The sequence below is a fragment of the Mustela putorius genome, unplaced genomic scaffold (genome assembly GCF_011764305.1).
Source record: "Mustela putorius furo isolate JIRA1106 unplaced genomic scaffold, ASM1176430v1.1 tig00000166_pilon_pilon_pilon, whole genome shotgun sequence".
Lineage (NCBI taxonomy): Eukaryota > Metazoa > Chordata > Mammalia > Carnivora > Mustelidae > Mustela > Mustela putorius.
This window is the reverse complement of record NW_025421301.1, coordinates 2,797,257-2,810,449: the sequence shown is the minus strand read 5'-3', so window position 1 is coordinate 2,810,449 and position 13,193 is coordinate 2,797,257. Positions and strand designations below refer to the sequence as shown.

The window sequence follows — 13,193 nt, the reverse complement described above, 5'->3', positions numbered from 1 at the left end:
TGGCTGCTGATTTCCTGATCACCATTAACCCATTAACCCACCATTAACCATTGACAGTTCCTGGCACTGCTCCATGGTGGCCTTACTGTGGCTCCAAGAAAGGCTTGAGAGTGCAGAAGTAAATCAAATCTCAAGTCTTATAGAAGGATGGGAAGCACTACAGGACAGAATGAACATTTAGCTTCCTTTCTAGACTGAGCAAGTGGAACCCTTTTTCTGAACCTTTGGCTCAGCCAGAGTAATGGACTTGGAGAGAAGAAAATGTCAGTGAGATGTGTTGGAAAAATGAAGAAATTCTGAAAGAATTCCAACCTGTTTACTCTTCAATCAGCATGAACACAAAGAGTTATCAACCAGCTACCATGTTTCTGCCAAATTAGGTTCATTATGCCAGAAGATACAAAATTGTGATCACCATATAGAAAGAATTGAAGTGTTACAGAGTACACTTTGTCTTCAACACAGTTGATACATTCAGCTACACATCCGTTCAGCCATCTCCCACCAAAATGGCTAGGAGGAGGAATACCCGACAGAAGAAAAATTCAGAGACTGGGCCCTCTCTATCAGAGCTTTTGGATATGGACATAAACAGTATGTTGGAAAGGGAATTCAGACTAACAATTATCCAGGCAATAGCTAGGTTGGAGAAAGCCTTTGATGACAAAATGGAATTGATTAGGGCAGAAGTGAAAGCCACCAGGGATGATGTTAACAATGCTCCCAATGAGTTCCAATCTAATTTAAATTCTCTAAAAGCTAGGGTAACTGAGGCAGAAGATACAATTAGTGACCTGGAGGACAAACTGATAGAGAAAAAGGATCAGGAGGAAACCTGGAACAAACAGCTTAGAAGCCATGAAAACAGAATTAGGGAAATAAATGATGTCATGAAACATTCCAATGTTAGAATTATTGGAATCCCTGAGGGAGAAGAGAAAGAAGACTAGAGGATACAGTTGAACAAATTCTCCATGAAAATTTTTCCAATCTGGCGAATGGAACCGCATTTGTGTCCTAGAGGCAGAAAGGTCTCCCCCCAATATCATAGAATTTAGAAAGACCTTGAGACACCTGATTGTGAAAATTATGAATCATAATTTTAGACAGGAGCTCTTGAAAGTAGCTAGGGCGAAGAGATTCCTTACGTACAGAGGAAAGCTCATCAGAATAACATCAGACCTGTCCAAAGAAACCCAGCAAGCTAGAAAGGACTGGCAATATGTATTCAGGGCACTAAATGAGAAGAACATGCAGCCAAGAATACTTTATCCAGCAAGACTGACATTCAAAATGGATGGAGAGATAAAGAGCTTCCAAGACCAGCAAAGTTTAAGATTATGTGACCACCAAGCCATCACTGCAATAAATATTAAAGGTGGTTCTATAAAAGAGGGAAAAACCCAAGAATATCATTGAATAGAAATATATGGAGACAATCTATAGAAACAAAGACTTCACAGGTAACCTGATATCAATAAAAATGTATCTCTCAATAATCATTCTCAACATGAATGGCCTAAATGCACCCATAAAGTGGCACAGGGTTGCAGATTGGATAAAATGACAGGACCCCTCCACATGTTATCTATAAGAGACCCATTTTGAACCTAAGAACAGATCCAGATTGAAAGTGAAGGGATGGAGAAGTATCTTTCATGCCAATGGGCCTCAAAAGAAGGCTGGGGTAGTGATTCTCATATCAGATAAATTAGATTTTAAACTAAAGACTGTAGTCAGAGATACAGAAGGACACTACATAATTCTTAAAGGGACTACCCACCAAGAAGATCTAACAATTGTAAATATTTATGCACCCAATTTGGGAGCAGCCAATTACACAAGAAAACTGTTAATCAAAATAGTCATATTGATATGAATACATTAATAGTAGGAGATATTAACATGCCACTCTCAGTAATAGACAGATCATCCAAGCAGAAAATCAATAAAGAAACAAGAGCATTGAATGACACATTGGACCAGATGGACCTCATAGATATATACAGAACATTCCACCCTAAAATAACAGAGTACTCATTCTTCTCAAGTGCACATGCAACCTTCTCCAGAATAGACCACATACTGGGTCACAAATCAGGGCTCAACCAATACCAAAAGATTGAGATTATTCCCTGCATACTCTCAGATCACAATGCTTTGAAACTGGAGCTCAATCACAAGGAAAAGTTTGGAAGGAATTCAAACACCTGGAAGCTAAAGACCACCTTGCTTAAGAATGCTTGGATCAACCAGGAGATCAAAGAAGAAATGAAACAATTCATGGAAACCAATGAGAATGAAGACACTTCAGTCAAAACCTATGGGATACAGCAAAGGCGGTCCTAAGGGGGAAATACATAGCCATCCCAGCCTCCCTCAAAAAAAATTGAAAAATCCAGAATACACCAGCTGTCTTTACAACTTAAAGAATTGGAGAATTGGGACGCCTGGGTGGCTCCGTTGGTTAAGCCGCTGCTTTCGGCTCAGGTCATGATCCCGGCATCCTGGGATCGAGTCCCACATCGGGCTCCTTGTTCAGCGGGAGCCTGCTTCTCCGTCTGCCTCTGCCTGCCACTCTGTCTGCCTGTGCTCACTCTGACAAATAAATAAATAAAATCTTAAAAAAAAAAAAGAATTGGAGAATCAACAACAAATGCAGCCAACTCGACACATAAGAAGGGAAATAATCAAGATTAGAGCAGACATCAATGAGATAGAAACTAGAGATACAGTAGAACATATCAATGAAACTAGAAGCTGGTTTTTTGAAAGAATCAATAAGATTGATAAACCATTGGCCAAACTAATCCAAAAGAAAATAGAGAAGGCCCAAATTAATAGAATTATGAGTGAAAAGGAAGAGATCACAACTAACACCAGGGAAATAGAAACAATCATCAGAAATTATTATCAACAGTTATATGCCAATAAGTTAAGCAACCTAGATGAAATGGATGCATTCCTGGAAAACTATAAATTCCCAAAATTGAACCAGGAAGAAATTGAAAACCTGAATAGACCAATATCTAGTAATGAGACTGAAGCAGTGATCAAAAACCTCCCCCCAAAAAAGAGCCCAGGACCTGATGGATTCCCTGGGGAATTCTACCAAATTTTCAAAGAAGAAATAACACCTATTCTTCTGAAGCTGTTTCAAAAAATTAAAGCAGAAGGAAAACTTCCAGACTCTTTTTATCAAACCAGTATTAACCTGATCCCCAAACCGGGCAAAGACTCTACCAAAAAAGGAGAATATCAGACCAATATCCCTGATGAATATGGATGATAAGATTCTCAACAAGATCCTAGCTATTAGGACCCAACAGCACATCAAAAAGATTATCCACGATGACCAGGTGGTATTCATCCCTGAGTTGCAAGGATGGTTCAACATTTACAAATCAATCAATGTGATAGAACAAATAAATAAGAGAAGAGAGCAGAACCACATGGTCCTCTCAATTGATACAGTGAAGCATTTGGCAAATCCAGGATCCATTCCTGATTAAAACACTTCAAAGTATAGGGATAGAGGGAACATTCCTCAACTTCATAAAGTCTATCTATGAAAAACCCACAGCAAATATCATCCTCAATGGGAAAAAGCTCACAGCCTTTCCATTGAGATCAGGAACACGACAAAAATGCCCACTTTCACCACTCTTGTTCAACATAGAGAAGAAGACACAAAAAGATGGAAGACCATTCCATGTTCATGGATTGGAAAAATAAACATTGTTAAAATATCTATACTGCCTAGAGCAATCTATACTTTCAATGCCATTCCGATCAAAATTCCATGGGCATTTTTCAAAGAGCTTGAGTAAACAATCCTAAAATTTGTATGGAATCAGAAGAGACCCCTAATTGCTAAGGAAATGTTGAAAAAGAAAAACAAAACTGAGGCATCACGTTGCCTGATTTCAAGCTTTACCACAAAGCTATGATCACCAAGACAGCATGATGCTGGCATAAAAACAGACACATAGACCAGTGGAACAGAGTAGAGAGCCCAGATATGGACCGTCAACTCTATGGTCAAATAATCTTCAAAAAAGCAGGAAAAAATATACAGTGGAAAAAAGACTGTCTCTTCAATAAATGGTGCTGGGAAAATTGGACAGCTATATTAAAAGAACGAAACTCAACCCTTCTCTTACACCTTACACAAAGATAAACTCAAAATGGATAAAAGACCTCAATATGAGGCAGGAATCCATCAGAATCATAGAGGAGAACATAGGCAGTAACCTCTCCGATATCAGCCAGAGCAACTTTTTTCAAGATACGTCTGCAAAGGCAAAGGAAATAAAAGCAAAAATGAACTTTTGGGATTTCATCAAGATCAAAAGCCTCTGCACAGCAAAGGAAACAATCAACAAGACAAAGAGGCAACCCACAGAATGGGAGAAGATATTCGCAAATGACACTACAGACAAAGGGCTGATATCCAAGATCTATAAGGAACTCCTCAAACTCAACACACACAAAACAGATAATCATGTCAAAAAAAAATGGGCAGAAGACATGAACAGACACTTCTCAAGAAAGACATACAAATGGCTATCAGACACATGAAAAAATGTTCATCATCACTAGCCATCAGAGATATTCAAATCAAAACCACATTGAAATACCAACTTACACCAGTTAGAATGGCCAAAATCAGCAAGACAGGAAACAACGTGTGTTGGATAGGATGCAGAGAAAGGGGAACCCTCTTACACTGCTGGTGGGAATGCAAGTTGGTGCAGCCACTTTGGAAAACAGTGTGGAGATTCCTTAAGAAATTAAAAATAGAGCTTCTCTATGACCCTGTAATTGCACTATGGGATATTTACCCCAAAGATACAGATGTAGTGAAAAGAAAGGCCATCTGTACCCCAATGTTTATAGCAGCAATGGCCACGGTCGCCAAACTTTGGAAAGAACCAAGATGCCCTTCAGTGGACGAATGGATAAAGAAGATATGGTCCATATATACAATGGAATATTACACTGCCATCAGAAAGGATGAATACCCAACTTTTGTAGCAACATGGACGGGACTGGAAGAGATTATGCTGAGTGAAATAAGTCAAGCAGAGAGAGTCAATTATCATATGGTTTCACTTATTTGTGGAGCATAACAAATAACATGGAGGACATAGGGAGATGGAGAGGAGTAGGGAGTTGAGGAAATTGGAAGGGGAGATGAACCATGAAAGACTATGGACTCTGAAAAACAATCTGAGGGCTTTGAAGGGGCAGGGGGTGGGAGAGTGGGGGTGCCAGGTGGTGGGCATTATGGAGGGCACATATGGCATGGAGCACTGGGTGTGGTGCATAAACAATGAATTCTGTTACACTGAAAAGAAATTAATAGAAAAAAAATTCCTGGCTGGAGGTGTTTAAGAAATATTTATTGGTAATGAGCTATTTCTACTCTTCACTGAGTGACCTGCCTCTCATGATCACTTCCAGTGAAGAAGCTTGTTGGTCATGAGCCACTGCCGATACCACTAGAGCTTGAGGTTTAGTTCCATGACAGGGTTCTCCTTACCCACCTACTCTTTCTTTATTATCTACTCTGTTATTCCCTTATGGAAATAAGGCATGGAGAAATGCCAGTGGATGCCCAGAGAACAGAGCTTTTTCTTAGGGCAAGGCCAACTGTACTGTAAAGTTTGGATCTTGATGACATATCATCATCAATTAAGTTAGTCAGCCTAGATTCATAATTTTGTTCCTTATGACCTAAGGTTGATCAACACCATTAGCCAATAGAGACAATGATTTTTTTTTCTCTTACATCTTTGTTTAAATTCTATTTAGTTAACATACAATACAATCCTGGTTTCAGGAGTAGAATTCAGTGACAGAACACTTACATACAACAGCCACTGCTCATCCTAACAAGCACCTTCCTTTTAAAAAAAAAAATAGTTTTCTTTCAAAGATTTTATTTATTTGAGAGAGAGAGAGCGTGCACAAGCAGGGGGAGGGGCAGTGGGAGAGCCAGAGAAGACTCCCTGCTGAGTAGGGAGCCCTATGTGAGGCTTGATCCTAGGACCCTGGAATCATGACCTGAACTGAAGCAGATGCTTAACTGACTGAGCCACCCAGGTGCCCCATAAGTGCCCTTTTTAATACCCATCATCCAGCTTCCCCATCTCCCATGCACCTCCTTCCATCAACCCTCAGTCTGTTCTCTGTCATCAAGGGTCTTTTATGGTTTGTTCCCCTCTCTCTCTTTTCTTTTTTTCCCCCTTCTTATATGTTCACCTGTTTTGTTCCTTAGATTCCACATATGAGTGAAATCATATGCTATTTTTCTTTCTCTGACTTATTTCACTCAGCATAATGCTCTCTAGCTCCAACCACATTGTTGCAAATGGCAAGATTTCATTCCTTTTTATGGCTGAGTAATATTCCATTAAATATATAAATATATATATTTGTAAATATATTTATATAATTATATATATATAACATCTTCTTTATTCATTAACTAGTCAATGGTCACTTGGGCTCTTTTCATAGTTTGATAATGACAAATATTTTAAAGAGAAAATACCTTCACTCAAAAGCATCCCTGGAGACTGTTGTCAATTGATAACTTGTTCACCACAGTTTGTCACTATCACGCCCATCTCTACAGATTCCCCTCCTAGAAGCCCTCCTTGGAGGAAGTATCCTCAGCCATATGACTTACTTTAGTAAATGGAATATGAATAGAAATGATTGATCCTATAACCATGAACATAGAATGCAATTTGGAGTTCATTCTTTAAAAGCCAACAGTAAAGAATCACCTGGTGACTCAGTTAGTTAAATATCTGACTCTTGTTTAAAATTTTTTTAATTTTTAGTATTTTTTTTCCTGACTCTTGATTTCTGTGGGTCATAATCTCTGGGTTGTGAGATGAAACCCGGCATTTGCTTAAGACTCTCTCTTCCTCCCTCTTCCCTCCCTCCCCCACCACCCACACTCTCTCTCTCACAAAAAAAAAAAAAAAAAGATAGTGAAAGAGATAAGAAATATGTCATAGGGTTGTTGGGATTGTTTGGTGGAGCACCATATGGAGAGAACCTAGGACAGTGTAAACTCAGTAAGCATGAGCTCCTTCCCATCACAACTCCTTCCTTTTCCATTTTATTTCCACTTCCACAGTGGAGATAGGAAACTACAGGCAATTGTCTACTAGAGTCTTGACTCTTCTCTATAGTAAGGACATGAAAAAGTCATACATAGTCCCTACCTTAAGAATAGTCTAGTCTAATTCCTGTGAGGAAAATGCAACATGTGTATGCTTGCTTCCTCATATATTTAAGTAAGTTCCCAGCATCCTAGCAGAATGCTAACAAATAAGATTAAGACGTGTTTTGGGAATGAACACAAGTTATTGTTCATCATTTTTCCCGCTCTCCATCCACTCCCACTACCAACCACCCCTTCTCCTATACACACACAACCACCATCTGCACCTCCATGAAGTTTTCCCTAATACTCAAGGCTGGATTACAATGGTCCCCTTTGTGTTTCCACAGAACACTCTATTTCCCCTTCTCCCAACTGTTACTTAGGATTGGCTTTGTTATTTTGTGAATCAGTCTTCCCACTAGATTCTATGGTGCATCAAAGAAGAAACTGTGTCTTCTTTATTGTATTCGTAGAAGTTGGGCTCACACCTGATAAAGGGTAGATGTTTACCAACATTTTTGAAGGAATGAATGAATTTGATCAATTCATTCCTTCATAATGACTTTCAGGTTCTCACCACAGTTGATAAATCTTTTACACCATGTGCCCAAGGCTCTACCCAATATCTTTATAGATTATATTTTTAATTGACAATGATTCTCCATTATGAAATCAGCATGTAATTTACATGTACCTACAATCTTAAAGTACCCAAAGAGCCCCATGGAAATTTAAATGGGCAATCCACAAATTGAATGATCAGCTTCTATGAAGCAGAAGTTGAGTTTCATTAAAACTGGTAAAGTATATCCTAGAAATTAATTAATAGCTTGAGGATAACCATGAACTTTATGAAGCTAAAATCTGCCAAAGCCAGGGTATGCTGAGGTATATTCAGGAGAGTTTCCATATGTATAATGTTATGTTTCCATAATTGCTAACCTGTAATGATCAAAGAATAAGTAAACTAATTTCCTTAAAAAAAAAAAAAAAGACCAAAATGAACTTAAATTTTATTCATCTTTTGGAAGGATTCCAGAGTTGACAAAATAGGATTATAATCCTATGAGGTCCCTTTCTAAAATGAGGAAGGATTCTTGTTGTTTGTTTTTACGTAACAGCTCTATCATTAAATACAGTTGAAACTGATGATTTAGAAGTACTACATTTCTATGATAGGAAAACACCCTTCCTTCCCATTCTCCTATTTGGCTTTAGTACACTAAAGCCTTTTCTCTTAGGATTAACAAAAAAGCAAATCACAGTTCACAACCAGAATGTACCAACCTTCCTTTCTCTTTTCAGTGGCGTTCCCCTTCACACCACCACCCAGCCCCTGCTGATCCTGAGAGGCCCTTCAGAAGTCAGGAAGAAGGGCGTGCACGCTTACGTTCTGAATTTTAGAAGGATTTCATTTGTTTTAGAGAAGCCAAGCTACCAAAAAATTAAATCAAATAAAGCCTTCTCAATTCAGCCATTAAACCACACACCTAGAAAGGAAAGTGTGAGGCAGGCATTCGGGGAAATATGTGGGTTGTCTATAGAGGTTCAGAAGTCCTTTCAGTTTGTATCAGGCTGTCTACAGATCATATAGTCTGCATAAGATTTGTTATTCTATTTTATAACTCCTCATTTCTCCTCTCTCCCATCTGCCAGGGTTGTAGTTCAAATAATCTGATTTTTTTTTTTCTCCCAAAATGTCAGGGAATCAATCCATAAAAAGCTTCAAGATTTCAGAGCCACCCAAGTTCCTTCTGGGAAACAACCCACTGATGCTCAGGAAGCTTCCTTCAGCAGTGTCAGGATTCCATAAAGTCCCTCTCGAGTCAGCTGCTCTCACCTTGCAGCAGGTGGATACCCCTGGAACACTGGGAAGAGCACAGAGAACTTGCCAACCTGAAATACCACCTCCATCACTTCCCCTTCTCTCCTCTTGTTTTCTCTACCTCTCTGCCGCCTTCCATTTTTCCCCACCCCAACGTTCCCCTACTTCTTCCCCACCCTCTTCTTCTCATCCAACCCCTTAAAGCACCCTGTGAATGTTGACTGTAATTTTCCCCTCAAGGAAAGATGCGTAATTCACTTCCATGGGATTTGCCTGGAGGAGCCACAAAGCTGCGAAGTTCAAACCTGCCAACGACTGTATTTCCTCTCTCCCCAACCAAGGCTGGCCACAGAAGAGGAGTATAAATAAGATCTGCCTTTCCTTGGACCACCTGGACCCTTCTCCTCCTGGACCGTCCCCAACAAAGGGCTCTGGACGCGGGATCCGCGTCCACACCACCAAACCCATAGGCCAGGCTTATAGCATGGACAGCGCTGCCCTCTAGTGTTTGCAACCGGGAGCCCTGACAGCACGATCCGCTCCAGAATTTTTCTTTTACAGCCTAAGCAAGACCTGAAGCACCTCGGAGCTCCGACCCTCGAGTTGTCCTCCGCAGCCACCGCCCGCGTTGCACCCCGGCTCACCTTTTCGTCCCTCCCACCCCCTTCGCCGTTCAGTGGCGTCCTGGGTGCCTGCAACCTGCCGGGTGATTCAGTAGACTGCCCCCTGCTCCTGTTCTTGTTCTTGTTCCTGCTCCTGCTCCGGCTCCTGCTCCTCCTCCTCCTCCCCCTCCCCGCTCTCGCTCTCGCCTCCTCTTCCAGTCGGGGCGCCCAGACTTCTCCAAGCGCAGCGCCACCCGGCTGCCCAGCGCGCCCCGCTCCTGGCTCCTTCTCGCGGCAGCCTGGGGGCACCGGCGCGGGCAAAGGACGCTTAGGGGCCCTCGCCCCCTGAGCTCAGCGTGCCCCAGAGCCGGATGTTGAGAGAAGCTGTGCTTTGATAAAGCTCGGGAGAGCACCGAGCGTTTTCGGAGTGAGACTTCGGCAACCAGCGGGACGCCCCAGGTCTCCCAGTGCGACGCGGCTGCACGCACGGTCCACAAGGTGAGGGGCGCACGCTGCCGGGGAGGACCTCGGCTTCCCTGCTCACCCCCTCCTCGGGTGAGGGGCTCAAGCGCTGCTTTAGGAATTTTTGCCCCCTCTGAGGCGCAAAGGCAGCGTGGGTGGAGGGCACGGGGGGAGCTAGACTAGGGGGGGTCGCCTGGGCACTTGCCTGCCCTTGGACCCTCTTAGTGAGGAACGCATTTCTCGGTCAGACAGCCCTCAAATGTGTGAAGCTGAGCGTCGACATTGTGTATAACTGTGGTTTGAGAATTTTATCCTGCTTCCTGGCAAAAGGCTTTGAGGCGGCTTAAAGATGAAATGAATGTGGGAGGGGTGCCAGGAGAAAAAAAACTTGAGTGGAAATCACGCGGAGATGGGTGTGCGGCGAGGACCGCTAGAGGACGAGGTGATTTCAAAGCCAAGGCTGATTGAAAAACCTTTGATTAGAAAGGACGGTGTGGTTTCTCCAGCCCTCAGAAAATAATGATGTGCTTAGTCCTGATAAAGAAAATACCCAGGTGGGCAGGTGATGGGGTTGACTCATTTTCTTAAATTACAGAATAAACCTGGAAAGTGAGAGTTGAGACAGGAAGTTTGGTCTTTAGCTATTTCCTCCCAGTACTGCAAGGTGAGAGACTGGCCTCCTGCTTAATGAAGACGAAAGGGCATCCAGGCTAAATGGAAGGGGTTCCTGCTCCTATCACAGGATGAACATGGTTTCGCATAGTTAAAATATATATACTTTAGTATTTTTTTATTTTGGGGGGCTGTGTCCAATTTTGGATTCAACTCAACCCTGCTCGTCCTTGAGTTCGGAGGATGAGGCGGAGGGTGTCAGCATCCCAGGGTGTCAGCATCCCAGGATGCTTCTTCCTAACCTTCCTCACTGTCCTTCCCTGCCTCCTGCACCAGATCTCTCTGAGCCCAGGAGGGAATAATAGATGGTCAAATAAGTTGGGGCGGGGCGTTTTCCCCAAATATGTGGTGTTCACCTACCATTCTTCTTTTACCCCAAACTCCAACAGTTTATGCTCCTATTCTGAACTTGACATTACTCTGTGTCACATTTTTCTGTGGTTACACATTTGGATATAATGTGCCTGACCTTAACCACCCAGCGTGATCCATAAATCTGAGGTTTTCCTGACTTAACAGTTTGGAGAGCAGGAAGCAGGGGCCTGGGTCTTGTTGCCTGAGCAGCCTCTTCCATGGGGAGCGTATTGGAAATACCTCTAAATACATGTTTGAAATACAGAGAGGAAATCATGAGCCAGCCTTTCTGCACTTGCTGGTGCACTTGTATTCTTGCTGAATTAAATGAGATGACCCGTCTTCAACAAATAAGTGAGCAGAGGCTTTTGAGGCCCACTGAACAAGTGCAAAAAAATATGCCTGCCTGCCTTTCTCTTCCCTTCAGAACTTTAGCTCCTAGACCACAGAACCGTGAAAATGAAGCAAGCCTCCTGAGTGGGACTCGGTTCAATTTCTGCACCATGTTTAAAGCAAAGTGTGTTGCTTATTTCTGAAATTACATAGCACCTCCACAATGAACCATTTTGCTGCCTAGAGGTGGGAGAAGTTCTTCTGCCCAGATATTTCATCACTAGAGAACGATACAGAGAAACTCATTCAAATCCTGACTCATCATTGTTGATAAAACTTAACTATTATGTCATCATCACCTGATATGGGCTTTTGAAACCCAGGGACTGCTACAGATCTCTGTATAAATTGAGACTTGTAATGACAGAGCCGGAAAGGAGCTCGATAAATCCCGTAGCCAAAACTCTGGTTCTCGGGGTCTTGACAAATGCATGCCTAAATATTCCTTTAGATGGTAATTGTTCCTTTCATAAAGATTTCCAGGGATGAAAACTTCACAGACTATTTTTATATTAAAAAGTGTTCAAATTGACCATTTATATCTACCAGCTGGCAAACTTAAAATTCCACAGGAATCAACATCACCAACAGTAAACTCAAGTTTGCATTTCCTCTTCTGCCCATGGGGACTTTATTTGGGGCCATATTCCTAGGCCAGGTGCTTCTGAGTATCCTCACAGACACACAGTTCTCTTGGGCACATGTTCACATATAAACCACGACTTCCCTTGATACTCACCCCGATGGCCCCTTTGTTAGCCGTTTCGGTACCTATTAAAACATTTGCTCTCCATTTCTTCTTACTGATGCCTGGTCAGCATCAATTATGTAAATAAATTACTTTTCTTTTGAGGTAAATAACCAAGTCAGGATGTCTCAGAGAGAGTATTTAGGAAGAAAGAAAATCTAGGACACACAGCTAGCTCAGGTGACACTGCAATATATTCCCATTCCCTGCTGTTTGATGAGATTATTATTGGAGAGCAAAGTGAGATCATCACCAGCAGCATCTTGCCTGAACTGGCTAAAGCTCCTTCCCATCAGCATATTACACCACCACAACCACCACCACCAAGAGTCCAAGGCTTCAGATCAAAAATATATCCCTCTACAGAAAACAGTAGACCCTGACCATTGGGTTATCTTCTTATGGCTCAAACGTCTGATTCCCTAGACCTTGCCTTTATGCACATGCCATTTTTTTTTTTCCACGTGTCTGTGGTCCTTCTTAGAATTTTATTTCTACACTACCTTTTACAAGTAAAAGATCTCAAGCTAATATTTTAATAGGGGGATATCTTTCCTCCACTTCTATAGGTTTATTTACATGAGACAATAAGCTTGAAGATGCTCAAGACATAAGTTTTAACCAAATGGGGATTTATTGTTCATACCATATGCTCTCAAGGCCATCTCAGGGCATCTTATGCTGCACCGTCCTTTTTTTCTCCACCTCCCACATTTTTCTACGTATGAAATTATATGAATATTAATTTCAGGAAAACACTAACGATAAGTATGCTCTATGAGCCAGGAGGGAGCAGATGGGTAGACAAGGAAGGAGAAAAGGGGAGCAGATGGGTGAATAGGAGAGAGCAAGGGGGAAATGGGACAGCTCTTCAGAGTGGCTAACTACTCCCTTGTTTCCTCCTCCCTGAGTCGTTGTGGGGTCCCTACAGCTTGGGGCTCAGGTGAGTGA

General features: G+C 41.9%; 1 protein-coding gene across 1 annotated transcript in view; it reads left to right on the top strand.

Annotated features, from left to right (window-relative positions):
* The first annotated feature begins 9,588 nt into the window (after positions 1-9,588).
* HTR1E (5-hydroxytryptamine receptor 1E) overlaps positions 9,589-13,193 on the top strand; it is a 90,757-nt gene continuing 87,152 nt past the window's right edge. The window contains exon 1 of the mRNA XM_045075858.1: positions 9,589-10,111. The gene's annotated coding sequence lies outside the window, so the exon portion shown is untranslated. The remainder of the gene's footprint in view (positions 10,112-13,193) is intronic.